The sequence below is a fragment of the Conger conger genome, chromosome 7 (genome assembly GCF_963514075.1).
Source record: "Conger conger chromosome 7, fConCon1.1, whole genome shotgun sequence".
NCBI classification, from domain to species: domain Eukaryota; kingdom Metazoa; phylum Chordata; class Actinopteri; order Anguilliformes; family Congridae; genus Conger; species Conger conger.
Window position 1 is genome coordinate 15988134 of NC_083766.1, and position 26950 is coordinate 16015083.

The 26950-nt window shown below is 40.7% G+C and overlaps 1 pseudogene; it reads left to right on the forward strand.

Annotated features, from left to right (window-relative positions):
- The first annotated feature begins 456 nt into the window (after positions 1–456).
- The window catches only part of LOC133132553 (uncharacterized), an 86493-nt pseudogene continuing 59999 nt past the window's right edge, over positions 457–26950 (forward strand).

Sequence of the window (26950 nt, forward strand, 5' to 3'; positions counted from 1 at the left end):
CACTGAAGACAATTGAGTTTGATGTACATGAGACGACAGATCCAAATTCTGATAGATTGATTGATTTAACAACAAATGGTTCTGAATGTCTATTTAACACATTTAGCCTTGGGTTCTGCCTGTGAAGTATTTGTTTTAGAAAAGATAAACCAACATGAAGACCAGAGAGCTGTCTTTGGGAGAAATGCAAGTCATTTTGAAAAGAACTGCTAGTGTACTGAGAACCAGACATCAAACCGGTCGACCAAGGAAAACAACAGCTGTGAAGAAAAACCCCAAAGCATCAATCGGTGACATCACAACAGGGCACAGGGCAGGGGTGAAGGGATCAAGGAAAAGCAGAGCAGAGGTACAGGGACAATCAGGGCAACAGGTTAAGTAAGGGAAACTGGGAAAGTACAGGTGACTGCAGGGCTTCAGACGGCCACAGTGCTTCAAACAGACGTGGGGCTTCAGATGGCCACGGAGCTTCAAACAGACGTGGGGCTTCAGACGGATGTGGGGCTTCAGACGGACATTGAGCCTCAGATGGACATGGGGCCTCAGATGGTTCAAGTTAGTTCTTCAATTTATGCTGATCTGTCTTTCCACTATATAATCTATGTCTCAGGCCACAAAGGTTATAAATCCTTTCGAAAAAGGAGCCCATGGGATGGTCAGTAACAGTAACAGCATCATAAAATGCCCTCATCTTATGTGTACAAAGTGAGGTCTGTTATACATGCTCGGCTTGTACCGTGGTACACTGTAAGTGGAGAGGCGCGTGTGCATTTAGAAGCAGAGAGATAAAGAAAGTAAAAGGAAGCTGTGCTTGGGGGCGTGTGGCAGAGCATGCTATGTCATGCTTCTCTGTGAAAACTTCCCAGATTAGTCCAGAAATAGAAGGGGGCCGCTGAGAAGCCCAGCAGGAGCAGGTCAGACCTTTGTTTCGGGGGCAAAGAAAGGTTATACTGTCTCCGAACAATACAATTTCGCCTAATTGGGTCCCACCAATCTTCTAGTGAAAATAACTCTTGCTGTTTGACACCGTTTTTCAAGTGTCACCCACTATTTATTTTGTTCTGCTCCTTGTCACTTGTTAAGATAATTCATGCGTTGAAGAGAAAGCTGTGAAGTATGTATTATTTTGGAACACTGCTGAAGTGTTCTCCCATCATAATCTTCAGCCACAACTCTTTATCATTTAAGTTCAGTGTTTTACAAGGATAATTAGCAACTTATTAGGTAGACCTGGACACCAGCTTGTTAATGCAAATATTTAATCAGCCAATCATGTGGCAGCAAGTAAATGCATACAAGCATGCAGACGTGGTCAAGAGGTTCAGCTGTTTATACCAAATGCCAGAATGGGGTAGAATCACTTTGAGTGTGGAATGATTGTTGGTGCCAGACAGGGTGGTTTGGGTATCTCAGAAACTGCTGATCTCCTGTGATTTACACGCACAATAGTTTTTGCAGAGAAAAAACTTCCAATGAGCAGCAGTTCTGTGGGCAAAAATACGCTGTTAGTCGAATCTGTAGTCTAGTCCCACCCCCCAATTCCCATAGAGATACATTCAAATGTGAAGTGTATTGCTTGTAGGACAACCTGAAAATAAGATTCTGATGATGTTGATGAGTCACAGACATCAGGAAGTCATGGCATGCAAAGGATATGCAACCAAATACAAAACACGACTCTTATTTGACATTATGTTAATTTGTCTGAAACATTGAAATGGGGGACCACATATAAACAGTGCTGTCATTATTACGGAGTGAAACCAAAAAGTTAATATTTACAACTTCATTAATAAAAATTCAGAGGTTGTCACGTGCTGTCACAATTATGGCTGCAACGATTAGTCGACGTTTTCGACGATGTCGAGCATGTAATTTTGTGGATTTGCATATTCACGACCGGCACGTCGTATTGCTTTGAACATGGCGGTGGCAAACCCAGCTGAGAGTGCGGGAGAGACTACATCCAAAAAACCCGAGCATCTAAAGTGTGAGAATTCTTATGGTGCTTTACACACTGTGCAAAGCCGAAACCGCAGATCACAGCAGTACGACGGCCATGCACAAACACCTTAAAAGAAAGAAACACCCTTTTCTCACACTTTCTTTCTCCTAGCAAAAATCAGTGTGGATGATTTGACTCAAAGACGATCTACTCTGGGTCTTTCTTCAGCAGGTGGTGTCAGAGAGGCAATTTTGAAATGTTCAAATGCATGTCATTTCACCTTTGGGTTCAACAGGTGTCTGGGTAATAGTGGTGTTAATAAAATAAAGTTACAACGGGGCGGCCTGTAGCGTAGTGGTTAAGGTAAATGACTGGGACAGGCAAGGTCGGTGGTGTAATGTAACAACAGACTGTGACATACCCACCAACTCCTGCTCTCCCACCGCCCTACAACCTGTGCCCTTGACCCTATCCCCTCTTCTCTTCTCCAGACTATCACACCTGACATTCTCCCATTTGTCACCTCCCTTGTCAACTCCTCCCTGTCTTCCGGCTGTTTTCCAGCATCCTTCAAGAGGGCCCACATCACTCCATTGCTAAAAAAGCCTACCCTGGATCCCTCCATCATCCTGAACTACCGCCATCTCTTCTTCCTTTTCTTTCTAAAACCATAGAACGAGCTGCTTCTACTCAACTTTCTTCTTTCTTTTCTAACAACAACCTGCTAGACCCCCATCAGTCTGGCTTTGGATCGGGCCACTCGACAGAGACCGCGCTCCTCTCAGTCAGTGAGTCGCTCCATGCCGCACAAGCAGCCTCCCTCTCCTCTGTCCTCATTCTTCTAGATCTCTCTGCTGCCTTTGACACTGTGGATCACTCCATCCTCCTGTCCGCCCTGTCAGCAACGGGCATCTGTGGCACAGCCCTGGACTGGATTGAGTCCTACCTCTTTGGTCGCTCCTTCCAGGTTGCCTGGGCTGGTACGGTATCGACACCTCGGTCCCTTGCCACAGGAGTTCCCCAGGGCTCAGTCCTAGGCCCGCTTCTTTTTTCTCTTTACCCTCATTCCCTTGGCCCTGTGATCACTGCACATGGGCTATCCTACCACTGCTATGCGGATGATACCCAACTCTTCATCTCGTTCCCACCATCTGATACACAGGTTTCTGCCCGTATCTCTGCTTGCCTGAGTGACATCCAGAGCTGGATGGATAACCACTATCTAAAGCTCAACCCAGGCAAGACTGAAATGATATTCATCCCTGCTAATACCTCTCCCCACCTGGATCTCTCCATTTCCCTCGGGGATACCACACTCACGCCATCACCCAGTGCAAGGAACCTCGGCGTGGTGATGGACAGCAGACTGTCGCTTTCCGATAATATTGCGGTGGTGACCCGGTCATGCAGGTTCTTCCTATACAACATGCGGAGAATCTGCCCCTTTCTCACCCCCTACTCGACCCAGCTCCTGGTCCAAGCGATGGTTCTGTCCCGCCTGGACTACTGCAATTCCCTCTTGGCTGGCCTCCCAGCGTCCGCCATCAGACCCCTCCAACTTATCCAGAATGCAGCAGCTCGTCTGGTCTTCAACCTTCCCAAATACCCCTGCCAGACCTCTTCGTTCAGCCTCCACAGGCCGCTTGGCACCTCCCCATCTCCGAACTTCCACCTCACGCTCACGACTACCGTCTGTTCTGGCTCTACGGTGGTGACGCAAACTGAAGACGCACCTCTTCAAGCAGCACCTCTCCCCATCCCTCCCTACCTCCCTTTGATCCTTAATTGTTGTCTTTGCGATTTACGTAGTGTTTCGGTATTTTTAGGTGACTAGGTAAGCAGTATTTGGATAGTTAAGTTTGCTCACTTCTGCTTTGTTGTTTGTTTATTTGTTGATTTAAAAAAAAAAAAAAAAAGGCCCTGGTCCTTATCTTTGTTGTACGGGTAGCAATTGAAATTGTACTTCCCTCTAGGGTCTTTCAGTGCACTTAGCCCTGGTTATGGGTATGCACTTTGTTGGGTATGCACTTCACTCTGGATAAGAGCGTCTGCCAAATGCCAATAATGTAATGTAATGTAATGCAGCCGAATGAGAACTGAGCAGTTATAATTTTTTAAACTAAAATGCAGCTAAAGTGTTGTCTTTCCTTGAAGGTGAAAGGATCTCTTGGAATAATCAAATAATTGAAATGATGAGGCTCCAGGTTAAAAATGAATGAATCCTGACCTGTGGACAAATTTCTTCATGTTGCATCCCCACTGATACTGACTAGGTTAATTAAACCTTTGCCATGGGAAACACACGCAATTACATTCTCAGGGGGAGAAACAAAATGAGATCCCTGACATAGGAAGGCATCGGTCCAAAACCAATCTCAGGAAAAACTCCATTTGGCATACAGACAAGGTCTCCTGCCATTACTGGCTAATCAATCGAGCTGTAACACAAAGGATATTTCGTCAACTTCGAGCCACTGCCCGAAAAAAGTGAAAAAAAAAGTTTTAAAAAAATATCTTTGCTTTTGCTGGGTCTGAGAAGTAAAAGCTTCATGAAAAAGTACTAACAGCAGTTAATCTGTTCTCTATGGCATTGGGTTTAGAAATTATTCAGGTATCCACTTGCGGCTCTTTAACCCACTCTCGATTGGTGTATGTGATCAATCTGTGACTGCCATTTGCTCTTTCTCGGAGAGTGAGAAAGAGAGAGAGATTTCAGAGGGAAGAACTTGATAATAGCTTTACTAATTTAATTGAATAAAAAAACTTTCTAGGATGAAAGAAGGATAAAAATTAGTAGTTCCTTTATATGCTGTTTTGCAGGCAAAGGATTCCATATAATCTTTCTCTCTGTAGAAACTGAAATAAAAAATGGATGCTTTGCCATATGTCTTGGGTGCTACAGCACTCCCCCAGTGTAGGTGGTGACAGGATAATATTGCATATTTCTGCAATGTAGTCACATCCCCCACCTCTCCTATTGTTGGAATTAATATATAGGCCCACCCTCTCAGTCTTCAGCAGAATAAGCAAAGTGGGGTTCTCTGATCACACCAAAGACTCTTATCAACTCCATTGTAAGCCTGTCTAAATGAGCACCCTGACCAATGTTTTTATACATGATCACTTGAAACGGCTGCAATGGTGCATGCCCCTATTATTTAGTAAATTATTTTACATAGAATAATAGTGAATTACAGTGCATCCGGAAAGTATTCACAGCGCTTCACTTTTCCCACATTTTGTTATGTTACAGCCTTATTTCAAAATGGAATTAATACTTTTTTTTCCTCAAAATTCCCCATAATGACAACCTGAAAGAAGTTTTTTTGAAATTGTAGCAAATTTATTAAAAATAAAAAACTAAGAAATCACATGTACATAAGTATTCACAGCCTTTGCTCAATACTTTGTTGAGGCACCTTTGGCAGCAATTACAGCCTCAAGTCTTTTTGAATATGATGCCACTAGCTTGGCACACCTATCTTTGGGCAGTTTCACCCATTCCTCTTTGCAGCACCTCTCAAGCTCCATCAGGTTGGATGGGGAGCGTCGGTGCACAGCCATTTTCAGATCTCTTCAGAGATCCAATCGGATTCAAGTCTGGGCTCTGGCTGGGCCACTCAAGGACATTCACAGAGTTGTCCTGAAGCCACTCCTTTGATATCTTGGCTGTGTGCTTAGGGTCATTGTCCTGCTGAAAGATGAACCATCACCCCAGTCTGAGGTCAAGAGCGCTCTGGAGCAGGTTTTCATCCAGGATGTCTCTGTACATTGCTGCATTCATCTTTCCCTCAATCCTGACTAGTCTCCCAGTTCCTGCCGCTGAAAAACATCCCCACAGCATGCTGCCACCACCATGCTTCACTGCAGGGATGGTATTGGCCAGGTGATGAGCGGTGCCTGGTTTCCTCCAAACATGACGCCTGGCATTCACACCAAAGAGTTCAATCTTTGTCTCATCAGACCAGAGAATTTTGTTTCTCATGGTCTGAGAGTCCTTCAGGTGCCTTTTGGCAAACTCCAGGCGGGCTGCCATGTGCCTTTTACTAAGGAGTGGCTTCTGTCTGGCCACTCTACCATACAGGCCTGATTGGTGGATTGCTGCAGAGATTGTTGTCCTTCTGGAAGGTTCTCCTCTCTCCAAAGAGGAACGCTGGAGCTCTGAGAGAGTGACCATCGGGTTCTTGGTCACCTCCCTGACTAAGGCTCTTCTCCCTCGATTGCTCAGTTTAGACGGGCGGCCAGCTCTAGGAAGAGTCCTGGTGGTTCCCAACTTCTTCCATTTACGGATGATGGAGGCCACTGTGCTCATTGAGACCTTCAAAGCAGCAGAAATTTTTCTGTACCCAGATTTGTGCCTCGAGACAATCCTGTGTCAGAGGTCTACAGACAATTCCTTTGACTTAATGCTTGGTTTGTGCTCCGACATGCACTGTCAACTGTGGGACCTTATATGGACAGGTGTGTGCCTTTCCAAATCATGTCCAATCAACTGAATTTACCACCGGTGGACTCCAATTAAGCTGTAGAAACATCTCAAGGTTGATCAGTGGAAACAGGATGCACCTGAGCTCAATTTTGAGCTTCATGGCAAAGGCTGTGAATACTTATGTACATGTGATTTCTTAGTTTTTTATTTTTAATAAATTTGCAAAAATCTCAAAAAACCTTTTTCACATTGTCATTATGGGGTATTGTGTGTAGAATTTGGTGGAAAAAAATGAATTTAATCCATTTTGGAATAAGGCTGTAACATAACAAAATGTGGAAAAAGTGAAGCGCTGTGAATACTTTCCGGATGCACTGTATGCCTTGTAGTGATTGCTTTTCAGATTTTAAGAGAAACAACATATCCAACAGTTTTTAGTTACCTTTGAAAACTTGGGATCTAAAGTGTTTTGTTCAATTGTGAAATTACATGCTATGCAGAAGCTGCAAGTATGACTCAAAATCTTTAAATAGCAATTACATTACAGTCTCATTGTATTTTACAACTGTTTTAGACAAAAGCATTTTCGCCTTAAACATTTTTAGACTGACTTCTGACTGTAAATATAATGTGCAGTGGTCCTTACCGGCTTTGTTTATTACAAGCAACATTCTACCAAAGTAGCAGTAAAAGGTACCATTTAAAACTTTACCTTCAGTATTGAATCAGTATATTAGACACTTTAATTACATTCCCCTTCCCTGAGTGAATCTTGTCAGTGCAGATGAGAGAAATTGTGTACGCTGTCCTAATTGGAAACTATCCCTTGTTCCACCTAAGAAGGGCCAAAGGGCAAAGCATTACCCTTGTAATAAACATGCTGATGTTTAATTAATGAATATGCAGCCTTTGTTTGACCCCCCCCCCCCCCAAGTCACTGCAAAACAGTGGGAGAACAAGAGATTAGCAAAAGGGGTTCTTGGTGGTTATGAAATAGACCCAATTTAAGTGAATAGCACAGCTGTTAGCTATAAGCTTTAATTCTTACAGATGCCAAGAGTTGGAGAAATGATGGTGCAACAGTTGCTGGGCAAATACACAGAAGCTACACTGAAGGGCCACCCTGCCGTTTCACAGGCAAATGCACGCTTGTGTCTTTGCGGGCACATTAATGGCTTCTCGGTCTGTAGTAGATGCAGTCCCACTGAGAAAAGTGCAGGGGGTTTGTGAGGAGTTGGTGGGGGGCATGGTTATACGTTCCTTGCACAGAATAGTCCTACATATAGCCCGGTATCTCTGAGCTCCCCTCTCTAGGGCCGACGTAGCAGGGATGAAAAGCCACTTGCTGCAAGAATGCCAGGTGTGGCACCTGCGGGAGAGATGGAGACATCAGCAGGTGCCTCGTTTTCCGTGTGTCTCTTGCGCAGTCGGGAACTGTCAATCACTTCCCCTGCCAGCACCCTGCAGATGTTCCGTGAGGAGCCCCATTGAGGAAGAGTCAGGGAGGTGAATTAAACACGTGATACGTGTCACTGTCTCAGCTCCCAAAAGCCATCCTTCCAGGCTTTAGATGTCTATTGTTTTTATTTGCCACTGTCATTAATCACCATGGCAGGTGAGTCAATCGGCTCTGTACTTCAGTGCTGACACATGCTGTGTACGTCTTCCATCCTGTGCCAATTAGTCTCCTGGAGGCACTGAGCAAACCAGAATGCGTTGTCTTTCATGGCACTGAAACAAGCTTTTTGTGGAGTTAATTACAGCTAAGCAGAGCACTTTGTTTTCACTATATTTAAGTGTGTAAGGTTCTGTAAGTGAGGGAGCAACCACATTATGTTACTTTAAAGAACAACAAAAAACAAAAACATTTCTCATCTACTCTGACAGAGCGAGCCTATAAATAGTTGCTTGTTTTCTAAATACTGCTTGCCGTCCATAAAAGAGCTTAGTGCATGTTTTACAAACTTGGATACAAATCATTGATGATCTCATTTGCTGAGGAAGTACCATCAGCACTGGGGGATGCTGCCAGCCAAGCTTTCATGTTAAGTGCTTCTGAGAATTACTGTGAAATAAAATTGGACCTCTGGTTAGCAACATTACATTTTAAAAAGTTTTGTTTCAGATGCAGAAAGAGGAATTTTTCATTTTTAAATGGTCTTTCAGAAAAGTTTTTTGTAAGTTTTTTGTTCCCTCAGTAGATAATTCTCCATATATTGATTTCCTTAAAATATTTGTAAGTTTGTCTATCATCAAATAATGAAATGCACATGGATTTTTTTACCTTACTTAATGCATATGTCATATTCTGTTTTAGAACCTCTCTGTTCTAATGCATCGATCATTTATACCATTCATGTCCTACTTAATGTGATCTGTGACCTTTTATTAAATGCTGAATACTCATTTAGATCTACTTATGCACATTAATGGGAGGTTTATGATTGGAATGGATGAAGTGTTATTAATTCAGCTGTACTTTCTGTCCCTCAGCTTGGTCCCAGGTTAAGCTTTTTTTGTTCTGAAATACCAGCCCAAAGAGGTGTTTTAAATTCCTGCCATGTCCAAGCAGCAAAATATTAAATCTCCAAAAACACGTGTTCTCATCATGGCAGCTGGTTTCAAATATTAGCCGAGAATGATGTAGAAGGGGAAATGGTGAACTGAAAAAGGAATCACAACAGGCATCTGTGCATACAGACAGCTTCCATGATTTGTGTTACCATTGGCATCTGGGTGTGAACTACTATCTAAATTTTCGTAACAAGACCTGACTGTTAACCCTTTCCACTTTGCCCTCCTAAGTGTAAATATCTCCAAAACTATGTGCTGCACTAACATGATTGAAGACTTAAATTAAAGAAGAGGCTTGTACCATTCAGGAATTTCAGATGGAACAAATTCATGTCAAAGCATGCAGTGTACACAGTGTACACAAAAGATAGGTACATAAAATAATATTCTCAATGTGTGTACAAGATTTGGTAAAGCTATCTATAAGCATTCAAATACAAAACATCGGCATATCTTTTGTTCAGACACAGAAAGAAGCTTATTTTTCTATTAAAACTTATTTTCTGATGCAAAATGTAAAGGAAATTAATGTGTGTTTCATTTAAATATATGACAGTATGTTTTTATAAAGCATGCCCAAGGTGTCCTAAAAGCCCCCCAAAAAAGGATTACTCACCCTAATGCTTTCTAACCAACCTATACATCATATTTAAAATGGAACTTTATTTCAAAATTAGGTTAACCAGAGCCCCGCTAGCCAGCACAATTACAGATGTATCTATAGCAAGTCCAAATGATATACCTTGTTGGAATGGGTAGGAAACCCTGTACAAGAAGCTGACCATGTTTTATATTAGCTCGGTACTGAAATGACCAAGCAATGCATTTACGCAACAATAAGAAGGAGTTCAAGACAGCATTCATTTCGGTATTGATGCCTGCACTTCCTGGGAAACATGGAGTCTATGGGTGGGAAGATAGCACCTATGGGTTACGGTACTACATGTATTTGTTGAATTGGTTTCACAGATGTGTTTCTTAGGCAGCTGTATTCATTTGTGTTGTTACTGAATGCAGAAGAGAGCTGTTGATGTCTTGTCTCGATTCTAGACTCTGAAATTGCCTTTAGAGACTGTTGTTGGGGTGTGATAATATGAGGAAGACAGCAGTGCGATGCAAATTAAGCTGGCCATCATAAGGCTCAGAAATGAAAATTAATCAATCAGGAACAAAATGCAAGCTTACAGTTTTCTAAAAAGCATCTTAAACAGTTCTGGAACAAAGTCTTGTGGACAGATGAGACAAAGATGAACATGCATCCGAGCAATGGAAAGAGGAAAGTCTGGAGTAAAAAAGGAAATGCCCATGATCCAAATCCTACCACCTCATCTGTGAAACATGGTGGAGGGGATATTATGTATTGGGCTTGTATGGTTGCAAGTGGAATGGGGCTCATCGATGATGTGACTGCAGACAGAAGTAGAACAATCAATTCTGAAGTCTACATAAATATTTTATCTGCTCAGATAATAACAAATGCCTCCAAACTTATTGGATGGCACTTTATCATGCAACATGACAATGACCTGAAACATACTGCTAGAGCAACAAAGGTTTTGACGGCCAAAAAGTAAAAAAATCCTGGACTAGCCAAGTCAATCACTGGATCTGAATCCAATTGAACATGCATTTTACATGCTGAAGAAAAGACTAAAGGCAAAAAGTCCCAGAAACAAGCAGGAACTGGAGATGGCTGCAGTATAGGCCTGGCAGAACATCAGAATTTTGGAAGAACCAAATGCGTTTCTATATAGCATCATAAAAAAATCCTTTTATATGCACTGGCATTATTTCTTCACAATTAACAACTTTTCGCCATAATCACTTCATTATAACTTATTCTTATTTATTCTTATTTATTCAGTTTGGTTGTGGAAAGAAATGTAGTTCTGGGGAAGAATGGGGGAGGGGGAATTATTGCTTTGCTGTACATCAACGACGTAATAGCACTGTAGCCAACAAATATCGTAACGATGCTAACATTCAGCATAGTTTATATTGATATTGATGTTAGTATTGATTTTAGTTTTATACAGTGGACAGGTTGCACATATGTTAAAACTGATGCTCATTCCATGTTGTGCAATTTCTGTCTCACAGATAATTATGTTGTGATCAGGTGCTGTCTTGGAAGATAACGGAATATTGTCATTTGTTTTTTTTCACAGCATTCTCTGGAAACTCCCAGGAGATCAGCAGTTTCTGAGATCCTCAAACCACTCTCTCTGGCACCCTCTCTTCTTCCCCATTCTGATATTTGGTCTGAAAAACAGCTGAACCTCTTGACCATGTCTTTTATGCATGTAGTTGCTGCCACATTATTGGCTGATTAAATAGTTCCATTAACAAGCTGATACAGGTACAGGTCTACCTAATAAAGTGGTCACTGAGTGTATACATTTCTGGAACTCTACTTTAAGCATGATATTTGCCTTTATTACATCAGAGAGCACAAGATTAACTTAGCCACAAGATATACTGCAAAAACAGACTATTCCTGCTGTATGTCCTTTACATTTGCTGACAATAAGACATTCCCCCATTCTCTATTAAGTGAGCACTCTGGCCTGGATTAAATCAACATTTGCTCTTAAATCTGGCTCACAAATACGTTATGAGTGTTACTTTTCAATGTAAAGACAGTCATTCATTCCTTTGATCACTGAACCCACCAAGCAATGTTTGTGAGGAAACACAATAACTCTTACTGCATGTAACTCTTTATTTTCAAGTAAAATCAGAGGAAAATCGTTGATTGAAGTTGGAGAGCTTCCCAAATTATTATTGTTTATTTATGTATTTCTTTTATAAAACAATGTATGTGTGTAGCCTGTTTAGACAGGCCATCTACCCCTCTAACCTGTCACACAAAATGTGCTCCAATATTTATATCATAGGCAGCATGATGACAGCAATGTGTTCCACAGGCCCCAGATGTGTATTATGCATTCATTAAAAGCCACAACTACTTTATATCCTGTGTATATCTGTCTTTTCACTTGTGCCTCTCTGAGACCATACAGACAGATTCCCTGGAGCTAAGCTGGCCTCACTGAATCTTGCATTGCTGTCAGAGCATGTGACCTTCAAGGTCGATGTCATTTCACGCCATTGGAACAGCCGCATCTGTGTTGCTGTCTGACATAGGGGAGCCTTCCATCCACAAAACCTTTCTTCCACCATGGACCAAGGGGAATGTATTGCTTCAAAAGTGACTTTCATGGTTAAGATTGTTGCTGATGGCTCTTTCAGCCAATCCTGCGAGCAGCTACTTCGAATAACCGGGGCCAGCATGGCAGTTCATAGTTTCCAGCTCTACATCATGTTTGGTTTATATTTAGGCATTAAGTGGATGCTTTTACACAGCTTACTATTTTTACATGGCATCCATTGATACATTTACGAAGGCAATTCTGCTTAAGAAACTTTCTCAAGGGCACAGCAGGCAAAATTCACCTAGGAACAGATCCTGCAACTTCTGTGAATGAGATGCCAGTTCTGCAAGGGGAAATGGGCCAGCGAAATGGGAACACACGAACATACCTACTGAAAAAAAATAAGAGGAGATCACCTGTTATATTGCAATCATGACATGTTTGTCATGAACAAAGCTGCAAGAAGCCACTCTGATGTGTAGATCAGAATACACACTGGAGCAGAATACAGACCTTGGCTTTACTAGCTCTTAGGTGACCAGAGAATTTCTACCGACCTTCACATTTAAGAAAATCAATGAAAGTTGCTTCTCGCTTTTATTTTATCTGATCCCATTTCCATTTCTCTCTCTGAAAAGCCTTCTGAGTCCAGTGTAAGCAGAGGCTATAGACTGACCGACAGGGGCAGCGGTTCACCAGTGTGAGTGCCTCTTCCACTCAAGGCAGATGGTGTAGACAGATCACCAAGTGCTGAATTTGGATGACATTCATTATTTTGGCAAGTAAATGCCTGTGGTAGAGCTTAGGGTGATATTAGTAGATCCTGGATCAGTGCTAAGGGCTGCTGTCCACATGGAGCAAAGCATGTTACTCCGGGACAGGGCTGAAACACTTGTCCATGCACAGCAGGTGAAAAGTAAGTGCCCACACATACCTTAATCTGGTGATGTGTTTCAGGTTTGTGTTGTAAAAGTATAAAGACTGGGTCCACATGCTAATTGGTTAACATTTGTTCCATTGTCATTTTTAGCTGTGTCGCAGTTTCTCGTTAGTTTAAGTAAAAGAGAAAGCTTCCTCTACCCGAGGACCTCCAGTGAGATATCTCCAGCCACATCAATCTGTGATCAAACCAGGAGGAAAGGTCACTGCAACTGACAGTGGATTCCACAGTTCGTCATATTCAGGGTTCTGTATATGTCACCCTATTGCCTCCATCCAAAAATGATTAAATCCACCAGAAGGTTTTCATACGAATATCAGTGGGCCTCATTTATCAATATTTTGATGTGCACATGTATTTGTGATCGAAAAATGTCTGCCAGATGTATCAAACAGGAGTAGACACAGCTACGTGCGTATGTTGATAAATACCAATCAATCGTAAACTAAAAGTGCAAAATGTATGATGCGAAAAGATGAAAATTTCGATGTAAAATGCTGCGTAGCCTACGCAGGTTTCCTTATTTTAATCCAAACTGACATCTAAACATAGTTAGTTGCTAATTAGTATACTTTTGTTTATATAGGCTCCATAAACTACGTAGGCGGCACATATGACTGAATCAAAATGAACAGAGTAGTGCGGTAAAGTTGGTATGTTTTGTTGAAGAGCTATTGAAGTCCGAAAATCGAATATCGAACATTACAAATAGGAGTGATGTTGCTGTCTGGAATTACCAAGGAGGGCGATAGCAATATACTTTCACTGTCATGCACGAGTCCCAGAGAAGCTGAGGATGGAAAGCACCAGACCATGTTCTGGAAAAGGACAGGGATGGTGTGTGGATCGTCTGAGTTCTGGCTCCAGTGCATTGCACAAACTGAGAAGGAGGTGTCTGGGTCGTTGGAACCGACTCATGAGCCTCACCAAATAAATCTTCTCTTGAATATGCACTCTCCAAAGTAAGCTATGCTTTAATCTTCTAGTGATGCAATAAATGTAAATGTAATGTAAAGAGAGGTCAACCATAGCGACAGATATCCAAGCTATGACTTGTACCCCCTATTTATAGCAAACTGTTTTTATATGTGTTTTATGGAATTTATATTAAACTCCACCAGGATTACCGGAATGAAACCTCACTGATTTTATTGTTGAATCCTGTTGGGTTTTCATATAATATGAATAATTATTGTCAAGGTTCAGGACAGAGGAACCAATTGCAGACTCAGGGATAACGTGAATAAGGCAGGCTTTAATGGCAAAGGGCAGTTCCAAAACGTAGTCCAAAAACAGGCAATGATCAGAATCGCTGACCAAACAAAAAACTAAAAGTCCAAAAACCAGGCAGAAAAACAAGAAAAATCCCAAAAACAGAGCAAGGCAGACAGAATATAACGGGGCACAGGCATGGGGTAGAGGTAGCTAGAACTGGGGTAGGGAATAGAATAACAGAAAGATGAACTAGCAACAAGAAACTGAAAATGACAGGTTTAAATGCTCTACTAACAAGCACTAAACAAGAAACAGGTGGAATCAAAGACAGGAGACAGGAAGTACAAATAAGCTGAAACAAATCCATGAAGGTGAATGAAGCAAGAAACAGACTACCGTAGTCACAGAGGGAAACAAGGAACAAAACCGCTGGGGACTTATTACATTACATTATTGGCATTTGGCAGACGCTCTTATCCAGAGTGACGTACAGTTGATTAGACTAAGCAGGAGACAATCCTCCCCTGGAGCAATGCAGGGTTAAGGGCCTTGCTCAAGGGCCCAACAGCTGTGCAGATTTTATTGTGGCTACACTGGGATTAGAACCTCCGACCTTGTGTGTCCCAGTCATTTACCTTAACCACTACGCTACAGGCCACCCTTATAAACAGATAACAGAAAAACACAGAACTGGACAAATCATAATATTCTACTGGCTTATGAAAATAATGTTGGCACTCTAAATCAAAATAAAATGACTTAACTTAATTTCGTTCGGTTCACATTTGATAAATGAGGCCCAATGGACGTAGGACAAGCAAAAGGCCTTTGGGACACCACATGACCAGTTGCAAATAACTAAATAACTGTTATGTATTCCCACTTCAGATGAGTAAGTAAGCCTTGTTTTGTTGGTAAAGCATTACCTACCAACACTATCATTTATTTCTCTTTGTTTTATGCATCCTATTTACAGTCACTCTCTGTGTAATGAAAGCTAACTCTGCCGACTCGGTTCAGCTCTCAAATTTATGTGGCGGGTAATGGTTTGTGGCTGTAAGCTGATCCAAGTCAAGATTGAAGAGAAGATTCCTGTGAGTGATTATAATATCAGTCAGTTCCTGGACCAGTGCCAGCAGGCTCTCTGACTGGTCAATGAAAACAAAATGTGCGGAAAGAATTATCTAAAGCAGAGATGGAAGAGGATATGAGTGGGAGATGGATCTGAGTCTTGTCTGAGCTGTCGGCACTCCTTTTGCACACAGCATCACGTACCCTGTGTGGGACTCTGTGACTTTCCATCCAAATTAAAATGGAATCTCTTGTATTTGTATGCACAAATATGTAATTTAAGTATGGTGTGTTTCAAACCATGTTCTGTAAGGCACAAATCTGAAGTACATTTATCGACATGATTCTGGAAAGTAAAAGTATGCTTCCTTTAAAGATTAAGCATGTATCCCACCCTTAGACAAGGCCCCAGAGACCATCATTTAAGGACTTTTTGTATTTAGTTCATTTTGTATTTTACATGGTAACATACACTCAGTCAGCACTTTATTAGGTATTTATTAGACTTATTTTTTAGACTTATTGGTCTTCTGCTGCTGTAGCCTATCCACTTAGAGGTTTGACATGTTGTTCCTGGATGCTCTTCTGCATACCACTGATGTAATGTGTGGTTATTTGCATTACTGTCAGCTTTGACCAGTCTGGCTTCTCCTCTGACCTCTCTCATTAACAATGTGGTTCTTCCCATATAACTTCTGCTAACTGGATGAGACTGTTGTGCATGAAAATACCAGGAGTTTCTGTGAAACTCAAACCACCCTGTCTGACACCAACAATCATTCCAAGGACAATGTTACTTTTCTTCCCCATTCTGACATTTGGTCTGAAAAACAGCCAAACCTCTTGATCACATTTGCACATTTTTATGCATTTAGTTACTGCCACATGATTGGCTGATTAAATATTTGCATTAACAGGCTGGTGTGCATGTCTACCTTATAAAGTGCTCACTGTGTGTATATTCCACCCAGTTCCCCTTGGAGAAATAATTTAGATAAGACCAGCTGCAGACATAAATGCCTGCTTCAGTGTGTTTTATGTCTTTATATTGTATATACACCACATTTTGATAGTATCAGTGTTCTGAATTTAGTGTCTAATATAAGGAACACATTTATTTTATTAAGTTCTGTCACCGCTGTAAGTAAAGTATAAGTATATATCTGTACAAATCTACTTTAGTGTATACATCTCATTCCAAATGCTAAACCATTACATCACAGAGCAAGAGAATAATTTAGCCACAATATGTACTTCTAAGGCACACAATTCCTGTTTTACATCCTTTACTTTGGCTTACAACATAACACCCTCTTCCCCCATTCTCTATTAAGTGAACACTTGCCTGGATTAAATCAACATTTGTTCTTAAATCTGGCTTGCAAACAAAGTGTTACAGTGATTAATTCCTTTGATCACCTAACTTACCAAGCAATGTCTGTGAGGGAACACAGTGTGTAAACCTTACATTTATTTTAAAGTCAAAGCAAAGGAAACCCATTGATGGAAATGAGATGTTCCCAACCAAAGGCAATTGGACTGTATGCGTCATTTCTTAATTAAAATATATTATTATTCATGCAAATCAGGGGTCCAGTTTGACACTGAAACAAATTGTGCCTCAGTCAAAATGTAAGAATTCTGACAGAACAACAGTCCAGTTTCCAGGAAGGTCTATTCCTAGTGTACTGTACTATGTGCGTGTGTGTGTATACATATTCAGCAAGTCCCTCATCATTTTTTAACATGACCCAATATTCCATTTCAATTTCACTTTTGATATTATGAAAACATACAAAACCATTCATGGGTAGAAGTATCAGATTTCTGACCTTCCCGTTGAAATAAATATTCCACTGATGTTTAGTTAAAATTTCCCTCGGGATGAATAAAGTATCTATCTATCTATCTATCTATCTATCTATCTATCTATCTATCTATCTATCTATCTATCTATCTATCTATCTATCTATCTATCTATCTATCTATCTATCTATCTATCTATCTATCTATCTATCTATCTATCTATCTATCTATCTATCTATCTATCTATCTATCTATCTATCTATCTATCTATCTATCTATCTATCTATCTATCTATCTATCTATCTATCTATCTATCTAGTGACAAGCATGACAAACAATAATGGACAGTTGTAGGGACCTGGTACTTAATGGGTCCTTTGTGAAAAGTTAAAATTGTTTTGTTCCACCATTCATTGCAAAAAGAGGGAAGTATTTTGTAACACTGCTGCCCATGGACCCAGATTAATTAATGTTTATTACTGATTAAAATTAGACAATAAAGGCGCAATTATTGCTACATTTCATCCGACAGGATCCATAGCCTCCCAAAATTCTAAGAGTGGTCATCAAGTGCTTTGTAAAGAAAGGATTTGGTATTGGATAGATACAAACAATTTTGTATTCATTTATTTGTTACCAGATGTAATCATTGCATACCACAGGTAATTTGGACAGCCATAAAATATCACTCTTTCAATGAGAAAAGAGCAAACAAAAAACCTGACATCCAGACAAGCTGCAAAATGTTCCATACTGAATCAACTCATATAAACTGTTAGCGCTATATTTAATTCTGAACATGGAACATGTGTTCACCAGCTGCAATCTAAGACACACTGAACAGGAGTGAATAAAAAATAAAATAATTATAATTATAATAATTTTGAGGTGCAAGTGTGGACTGTGTTTTAGTTCATTTATTTTATCATCATCTTTCATTTGTTTACAGTTATATTGCCAATTATGTTGTTTAAGTATATTATTGTGCTAAGATGTATATTATCATTGCAGTTGAAGTATTAGTTTTATTGTTATTTTACTGACTGTATCATACATTTCACCTCTGAAACCATGCTCTGGTAATTCAGCTCTTTGTGAAGCCAGCCATGATTTGAAATTGAATGAGACTGTTAGGAGGCACAGACTTCTCCTTTCAAATGACACATGTTGCCAAGGCGCATCTGGGCCATTGTCCTGAATAGCCATCATTTCTAAGAAAAGGGAAACAGACAGAGCTAGGGAGGACTGCCACTGAAGCATGCCAGGCTGGAATCAGTTTCCCTCCACACACACACACACACACACACACACACAACAGTGGCTGCATCCTTCTCCTACACCTCAGGAAGGAGGGCTACAATTCTTAGATGGCAGGGACTCCACTTTAGACTGCTAAGGACCTTAGCCCCCATGCACTTTATTTTCTTAGATCTGGACTGGAGAGGTGGGGAAAGGGTGGAGGTGCTGGACAAATGTAGGATTAATGGGCCATATACACAGCAGCTTAGCCAGCACCATACAAACAGAAACCACAAACAACTCTTTCCCCTCATTTACATGTTTATAGTTTATTAGCAGGATGGTTTTGCCATAATTATATGTGCATCAGATCTTCTCTCCACCCATTTCAGCCCTACATAGGCACTTCTTTCTCTCTTCCCTAACTGTAAATCCAGTTGGGTCTTGGTATTTTCAATTGATACCCATTTTCTCTTGAGCTGTTCCTTTGTTTTGAACAGGGCATCTAGGTTCAGCCCCCTGCCAAACAAACAGACCACACATTTGAAATTCAATTGGAAAGATGAGCTCCTTTCAAAATTCGATAGGGATTGTATTACACTAGTTTAAATGAGGCTTCAGATAACTTAAAACTATGCACTTATTCTGGATGCACTTTTCTTATCAGCTTTGAGTGTGAATAAAATTAGATTTTCTGTGCAAAAAAAGACCCAAGAGTACAAAAAAATAAATAAGACTATGAAAGAACTTTAATAATTGTATCTTTCAGGTAAATATTAAACAATGAAAAACACTTGAAATTGAAGAGGATTTTCTTTCAGTACTTTTAAAGAGCACTACAGATGAGTGCTACATAGCTTTCTTTATTATATGACTTCTAGATTTATGCATGTATACTTGATGACCCCAGTCTACTGACACTATTTACCACTCACGTACTCTACAAGTGTCTCTATATGAAGTATCCGTTCATATGAATCTTATCCTCTCTTGAACCTAGAGTTTTCATCTCAAGCTTTCAGCCAAGAAAGAAGGAAACATTGAAGGTGGTATAGCTCCTGAAACCATCACAGGATGGATTTTTGTTAAAAGGTTTATCAAGAAATCCATTGGATTGCTAAGGTCTAAAAGAGCAGGCACCCTTTAAAATTAAACAGCCAGCCACATACAATTACAATATCTGTCATTATTCAATGGGTTATTAAAGCAAAAAATAAACTTGATATTGAAAACTGGCATGGGGAACGCCATCAAACCATATGCTTAGCAGGTGATTTATCAACACTCTGTTCCCAGCCACTATAATAGAACACTTATTTGCCATTACCATTTCCAAGAAAACCATCCTCATGAACTCGAAAACAAGGAAAAATTAACCATCACACAATGGAATACACTTCTCCCAGAACATATTTCATTAGAATAATGTCACCTGCTATCACACACAAAACTTTGAACAAACCTCATTAATTCTCTATCTTCCTAAAGCTACATACCAGACACACATATTTACACATACATGCACACACACTCACTATCACATTGAGGTAATAGCCTTGATAATACTGTTCTATTGTTGTTATTGCTATTGTTGCTAGTGTTGATATTAAGGTCACTTGTTATTTATTCATTACATTGCACTTTTGGCCAAAGGGACGTACAAAACAGTGCATATCAAGCTCATATAACAAACAACCAAACATGTCAGATAAGGTACAATATGATTTGTTGTAAGGTCATGAACCTATGTCCAGTACACAAGATAGAAAAGCCAAGTCTGTAACTAACATACCAAGACAACTACCCAAAAAACTACAGTACTGAGACATACAAATTCAAAAGTCCTAGGTATAAAATACAAGGGGCGAAGATAGACAGGTGAAAAAACATGTGACAATAGCCAGGTCATTTCACCACTGGAGAGCTAGGGTTGTTTCACCACTGGGGAGCTAGGGTTGTTTCACCACTGGGGAGCTAGGGTCGTTTCACCACTGGGAAGCTAGGGTGGAGAAGCTCCGCAGTCGGTGTAAGTGAGCACGAGAACCATTCACGCAGCTGGCAGGATGAGCAAGTCGGCCTGTTGCAGCAGAGCAGAGTGGTCTAACTGGTGTGCAGGGCTGAATTATATCCTGTAGGTAGGGAGCAGCATAGGCCAGTGTCAGATTCTGATCCTATTAGCAACTGGTAGCCAGTAGAGTGACTTCAGCAGGGGCATGACGTGAAAACTTTGGAGGGTTGAAGACGAGTAGGGCCATGGCATAGCTGTAGCGGCTGGATGGCTGGCAGACTTGCAAGTAGTGAGTTACAGTACTTTCTGTGCAAAAATAAGGTTCTCTGAAAAAATGTCTCAGAATTCTTCGGAGATGTGATTTTGAGCCAAAAAAGCAACATGAAGGAACTGTAGTCTTGAAATCAGAGCTCATTTCATCTTCTTGTTTTCCACTGGTCTAATGTTGTTTACTTGCTGAGATTAATGCTCCTTAACCTTGGCATTTAAATGGTGCAACATCTTGTAATTACTCACAGTGACAAGACTACTTAGCACTGCCAGTCACTTGTTCTAAAGCTGTAATTATTACAGAAGGGTATTGTATTCAGTTTGCATTTATTTCCAAATGAGACATCTGTAAGTATTGTTGACTGCATGTCTCTTCGGTTATGAACTGCAGTTGAGAACAAGTGTACAAATGTGCTTCCTAAACTGAAATTCTAAGGAAGTCAGGGGGTCACCAAACTGAAAAGAACTGTTGGGTACAATTGTGGAAAGGATGTTGCCCAAGGCTATTCCCATTTTCAGAAAGCTGTGGTCAGCCGTGTCAGCTTCCTGCACTTTGGAAGCTGTTTGGCAGTTATGAACAGCATTCAATCTTGGAGAGATTGAAGAGCGTAAATTTTATCCTGTAATGCCCCCATCCTCCCTGCCCTGCACAAAATGTGAATACACATAATACTGCTCACATAATATACAATAATCTTTGTCATGGCTGAGCGCAATGAAAGAAACTACTGTGCAAATTCATCAAGCAATTCTTGGGGTCTATCATCATAGTCTTAGTGCATAGTTTAAAGCACAGCATGCAAGTCCATTTAGGGAAGATTTTCACTAGTTTCACAGCAGATAGTTCAAGTGCAAAGCAACTTGAATTAGATTCAAAAGGCTTGCAAGGTTCAAAAGGGCTGAATTTAGGAGCTTAATTAATGTGTCTTAGCCATAACATGTGGCAAACAAATCAGTCTCCCAATTCACTCCCATTCATTTTTGGTACCTCACTGAAATGAATAGTTTTAAACAGCTGTATTTCTCCAAGGTAGCCAATTTGATAATTGTTCTTCTAATTATAGCTAGACTAAACCGGAAACAGCTTACAGTATCTCAAAAATAGTCTCAGAAGTTAATTCTGATAACAATGAGGTCACAAAATGAATGAAAGGGACAGCTGATGTTAGCATTCACCCTATGCACTTAAAATGGGGTTAGCTCCACAAATATTATTGTGTTAAGTGAAATATCCCTTTGAAAGCAGATTTTCTCCTGGGAAATTAATTTCTTAGGAATTCTATTTAGATTTTCTCTTACTAGCCCTTTTTCCATTAAATGATTATATCACTACAACTTGATACATAACAGAAAGTTATTGTGACAATGCTAATGGAAAACAAGTTAATTCAACATATGATGCACTAGACTCATTTGTTCGCTAGAGGTGGATCAGATTAGATCTAATTTGATTTCTTACAATGGAAAATGCTTGTATTGATATAAGGGAGGATGTCACAATTAAAACAAGTCACTCTTCACCTGAATTCCTCTATTTCCTTGAGGCAATAATGTATTATCTTTATTTGAATGTGGAAAAACAAGATGGCAGCACCCATTGAACTGTAGAGTGCCGCAAAAGCAGTAGCTACCGTCAGTATATTTTCAACGTTTATAGAGTCTTTAGTAGGGCAATGTAGCGATTGCGGTAAAACCACTTTTTTTTTTGTAAGCACTACAACTATCTGAAGCATGCAGTGTTGGATTTCTTTCAGTCTTTTATTATTTAACCTTCCTGATGCGGTAGCACACCTACAATTTTCTGAGCCAAAGTAAAATGCTTCTGCTACCTGGAGGAAACCCACGCAGACACGGGGAGAACATGCAAACTCCGCACAGAGAGGCCCCAGCCGACGGGGATTCGAACCCAGGACCTCCTTGCTGTGAGGTGGCAGTGCTATCCACTGTACCATCCGTGCCACCCTGTCAGTTCTTATTGCGTTAAAAACCCATTTGTGAATGTATGTAACTGAGATTGTAAGTAGTGTTTATACAGCTGTGTATCCAAGCAATGCATATAGTGCAAATTAAAATATACAACGAACATTACTGTATTGTAGCTAACAACAGGTGAGTCATAGGCATTGTACTGGAATCATGCTTGAACTTTTGAACTTTTACATTCATTCCCCATTGTTAGACTGTATTTAAAAGGTCAAGAACCACGAAATTGCTTAGCTAGTGTTGCTGTCAGTCAGATGTAAAACAATTCTAATTTATCAGCCATTTCAACTTCTGAAATCACAAGTGACAACGTCAAGTAAGCATTCTAATGATGTGTTCTAATCACATAATTGCGATTGTATGTATTTGGGCCAATTCTGGAGTGATCACATATTTGTGATGCTATGCCCGAAAGGGTTAATTTAATACGCTACCACCATATTCTATTAATGGAAAACTGTTCAGATAATCTTAAATCGCTGCAAAGTTAAAGGCAATAATTTGCAACAAGATGTAATGGAAAAGGGGCTACTGTTGTCTTTACCAATGGCAAAGATCTAATCAGACTTGTGGTCTGGAGTCAATCAGTTCTGCCTCCATTTCCTACTTTGCATAATCATTTAGCGGGCCAGCCAATGGAGGATAGGCTCCCACTCTATAACCAGGTTCCCCCACGAGATTTCTTCACATTTGAAAGTTTTTTATTCTTTTCACCAATTTTCCTTTCTGTTTCCTCTGCAAAGCATCTTTGTCACAGTGTAAAAATCACTATAGAAATAGAATTGAATTGAAAACCTGAAGGGAATTGTTGTCTGTGGTGTGGTCTGTTGCTGGTCACGCTCCTTGCAGGGGTTGTGGGTGGCAGAGTCACATCTGCTGATTCTGGATTCTAGAAAATATGGTTAAAAAACAACAGCATATCAGAACAAAACAAAACTGGAAAGGAATGGGAAAACCTCTCCAAGCATCAAAAAGCAACTTTATCATACAGCAGCCTCAAATGTCACACACATTTACCTTTAACCTTAACCTCTTGCTTTTCTGCTATGTACCCAGGTCATGAATCACGATTCCCAGTCCTAAAGTTACTGCAGCTGATTGGGAGATCGCTGCAGGGAGAAGTCAGTCTAGAATGCAAGGCTCCATCTACAGTCCCAGAGGCCCTTATTTAAATGAATGAGCAGCACTGCTTCACAGAGCCCTGTCTACAGAGTGTGCTCTGTACTTGTATGCTCAGAGTTCAGACATCATGCCAAGAACTGTCTATTTTTCCCCGAAGACTCCCTCCTTTGCATTCTAACAGTCCTTCTCCCTGTCATTCAACCCTGCTTCCTCCACCGCCTGACTTTATCAACAGCGTCTCTCCATTCCTCTCTCCTCCCTCTCCTTTTTTTTTTACCACCCACAGCACTCGCCTCTTCTCTGTCCTTGTGTAGAATTTTCTCTCTGTCAACCTACCCCCCAAACCCACAGCACCCTACCACCCAGTACCAGAATATCTCATGTCTCTTATTCCTTCCCAGTGTAAGTCTGTACTTAAGCACCACTGTTGCATGTGTTGGATAGGATATGGTGTGGCAGTAGGGGCATAGGCAGGGGGGGTTCAGGGGGTTGGGGGGCGTCCCAAGAGCCAGGAAGATGTCTGATCCACTCACAGCAGCCCTGAGCCGAGATGGAGTGCGACAGACATAATAAGTAATCAAGGACACAGAGACATGCGCCCCACACTCAGGGGACTCCCCGACCAGTTGGGGGACTAATTACCATGAAATAGGAGCACTCCATGTCAATTTAGTTTTCAAATGTTAACTTTCACCACTCTCCAGTCTGCATAGAAAAAGCCTGATGAGAACTAACAGGGATCATGAGTGGTTTGTAATTGGTATGTGTCTACTTGCCCCAGTCTTTTTTTTCCTTTCCAGGAAAGCCATGAACCCTGCCCAAAATAGAAAATAATCACTGTTCCATAAAAAGGCAAAAGAGAATTTGTCACAAGCTTACCTAGGTCTATTAAAATATAACTGTTAAAAAGACAGGCTGTCCACTGAAACTTGCAACATCATTAAAACAATCAATGACAAAAACCTCAAGTGGACACAGGGGTAAGCTGAGGCTAAACAACCATAGCAGCGACAAGATTGGAGATGTTTTTTTATACACTGGTATTGTTCAATCCAGCTGCTCCACAATAATCATCGGCATCTTCAGTTCCACAGCATCGTCCAATCTGGCTGTTCTGGCTGTTGTCAGTGTTCCCAGTTCTATAGCATCCTCTGAAATGCTTGTCCAGGAATGGGACATCCTCAACTGAAGCTGCAGAAAGATTCAGGACACACAGCAGTAACCAAACAAAACACATGACAGAGGAGACACAAGAAAGCAGTGGAACATAACAGCTACAAATGAGACAAAGGTATGATATTGTGCCTAATGTAGCAAGTTAATGTAAGAGAATGAGGTGTGACATCAGTGGAATGGAGCATTACTAAACTTCTGGGACTATATTTTGGTGACAACACAAGCAAAAATGCACCTTGGCACAAGTGGAATTGCTTGTTTTGTCTCACGCAAACGGAATCATTTTCACCTGTGGTTTTGTTGTTTCATGTTCTGGAGTAAACCCATTTGCATCAATGGCGGATGTGTCATTATGTTATTTTGGTCCTGCTATGAATGTGCCACACATATGAATGCATGACCGCATAACATAGATGCAATGATTTCAGTTTTAACTATATGAAGTAATCAGACCCCTTAACTTTTTGCACACTTTATTGTGTTGTGGATTTCCATGGATTAAATTTTTGCTCATCAATCTGGACTCAATAATTACAAAGTAAAACCATGTTTTAGAAATGTTTAATTTATTCAATTTATTAATAATCTAAGTCAGGTGCATCCTGTTTCCTTTAATTATCCTTGACATGTGTCTAGAACTTCAGTTGCAGTCCACCTGTGGAAAATGTAATTGATTGGATATAGTTTGGAAAGGAACACACCTGTGTATTTAAGGTCCCACAATTCACACTGCATTTCATGACAAAAACCAAGCGATGGAGTCCAAGGAACTCTCTGTAGACCTTCACGATGAAATTGTGGAGAGGTATAGATCAGGGCAAGTCATTTCTAAAGCTTTGAGTGTTTCCAGGAGCACAGTGACCTCAATTACTGTATAGAGTTGGCCTTACTGAGTAATCGGGCAAGAAAGGCCTTGGTCAGGGAGGTGACCAACAACCAAACAGTCACTCTATCAGAGCTTGGGAAGTCCTTTGGAGAGATGGGAGAACCTCACAGAAGGACAACCATCTCAGCATCACTCCATTAATCAGGCCTTAAGGTAGAGTGGCTAGACAGAAGACACTCTTGAGTAAAAGAGTTTACCAAGCGGCATTTAAAAGATTCTCTTGTCTGATAAGACAAAAATGGAATTCTTTGGGCAGAGCAATGGTGAAACATGGTGGTGGTGCTTCTATAGGGGTGCTTCTCAGTGGCAGGGACAGGGAAACTAGTCCGAATTGAGGGACGGATGAATGCAGCCAAATACAGTGAGGTCCTTGAAGAAAACCATGTGACCTTAGAATAGGCCGACGGTTTGCCTTTCAGCATGACACTGACCCAAAGCATACAGCCAAAACAACAGTGGTGTGGCTTTGGGAACTATCCTTGAGTGGCCCTGCCAATACCCGGTCTTAAACCCCATAGAACATCTGAGGGCAGACGTGAAGACGGCAGTTCACAGATGCTTTCCATCCAATCTGACTGAGTTTATTAGGTTGACCTGTATACCAGCTTGGGCGATATGAGATCGGAAAGTAAGATGATGAAAGGAAAAGAATATGATTTTGGTGAGGTGTAATGTGTGTATGTGCTGGTAGGATTAGTTAGCAGGCAAGTCTAATGAGATGATGAACGGGCCCCAAACATTTTTAAAGAATGAGGTTTGGTGCTGGAGTGTAATTTGTTCCATGGATATGTATTCTTTAAGGAAGTTTAACACTTGTGTGCTGTTTAATGCATTTCTACTTTTCCAGTTTAGGAGGATAATTTTCTTGGCAATAGTTAAGGTGATGAGTATAGGTTTTGAACTTTGGATTGGTGGGTTTATTATGGAGAGATATCCAAGTAGGCAGAGGGATGGAAATAGTGGAATGCTGTAGCTGAAAATTGAGTTGAGTTGGTGGGCAGTGCCAGGTGGAGTGGAGATAATTATCTGGGGTGTGCAGTGTGAGCATGTGTCAGTCTGTGAGTCCCATTTTCTGCATCTTGTGATCTGTGCTCTGTGGATTACCTTGTATTGTATTAGTTGTAAGTTAGT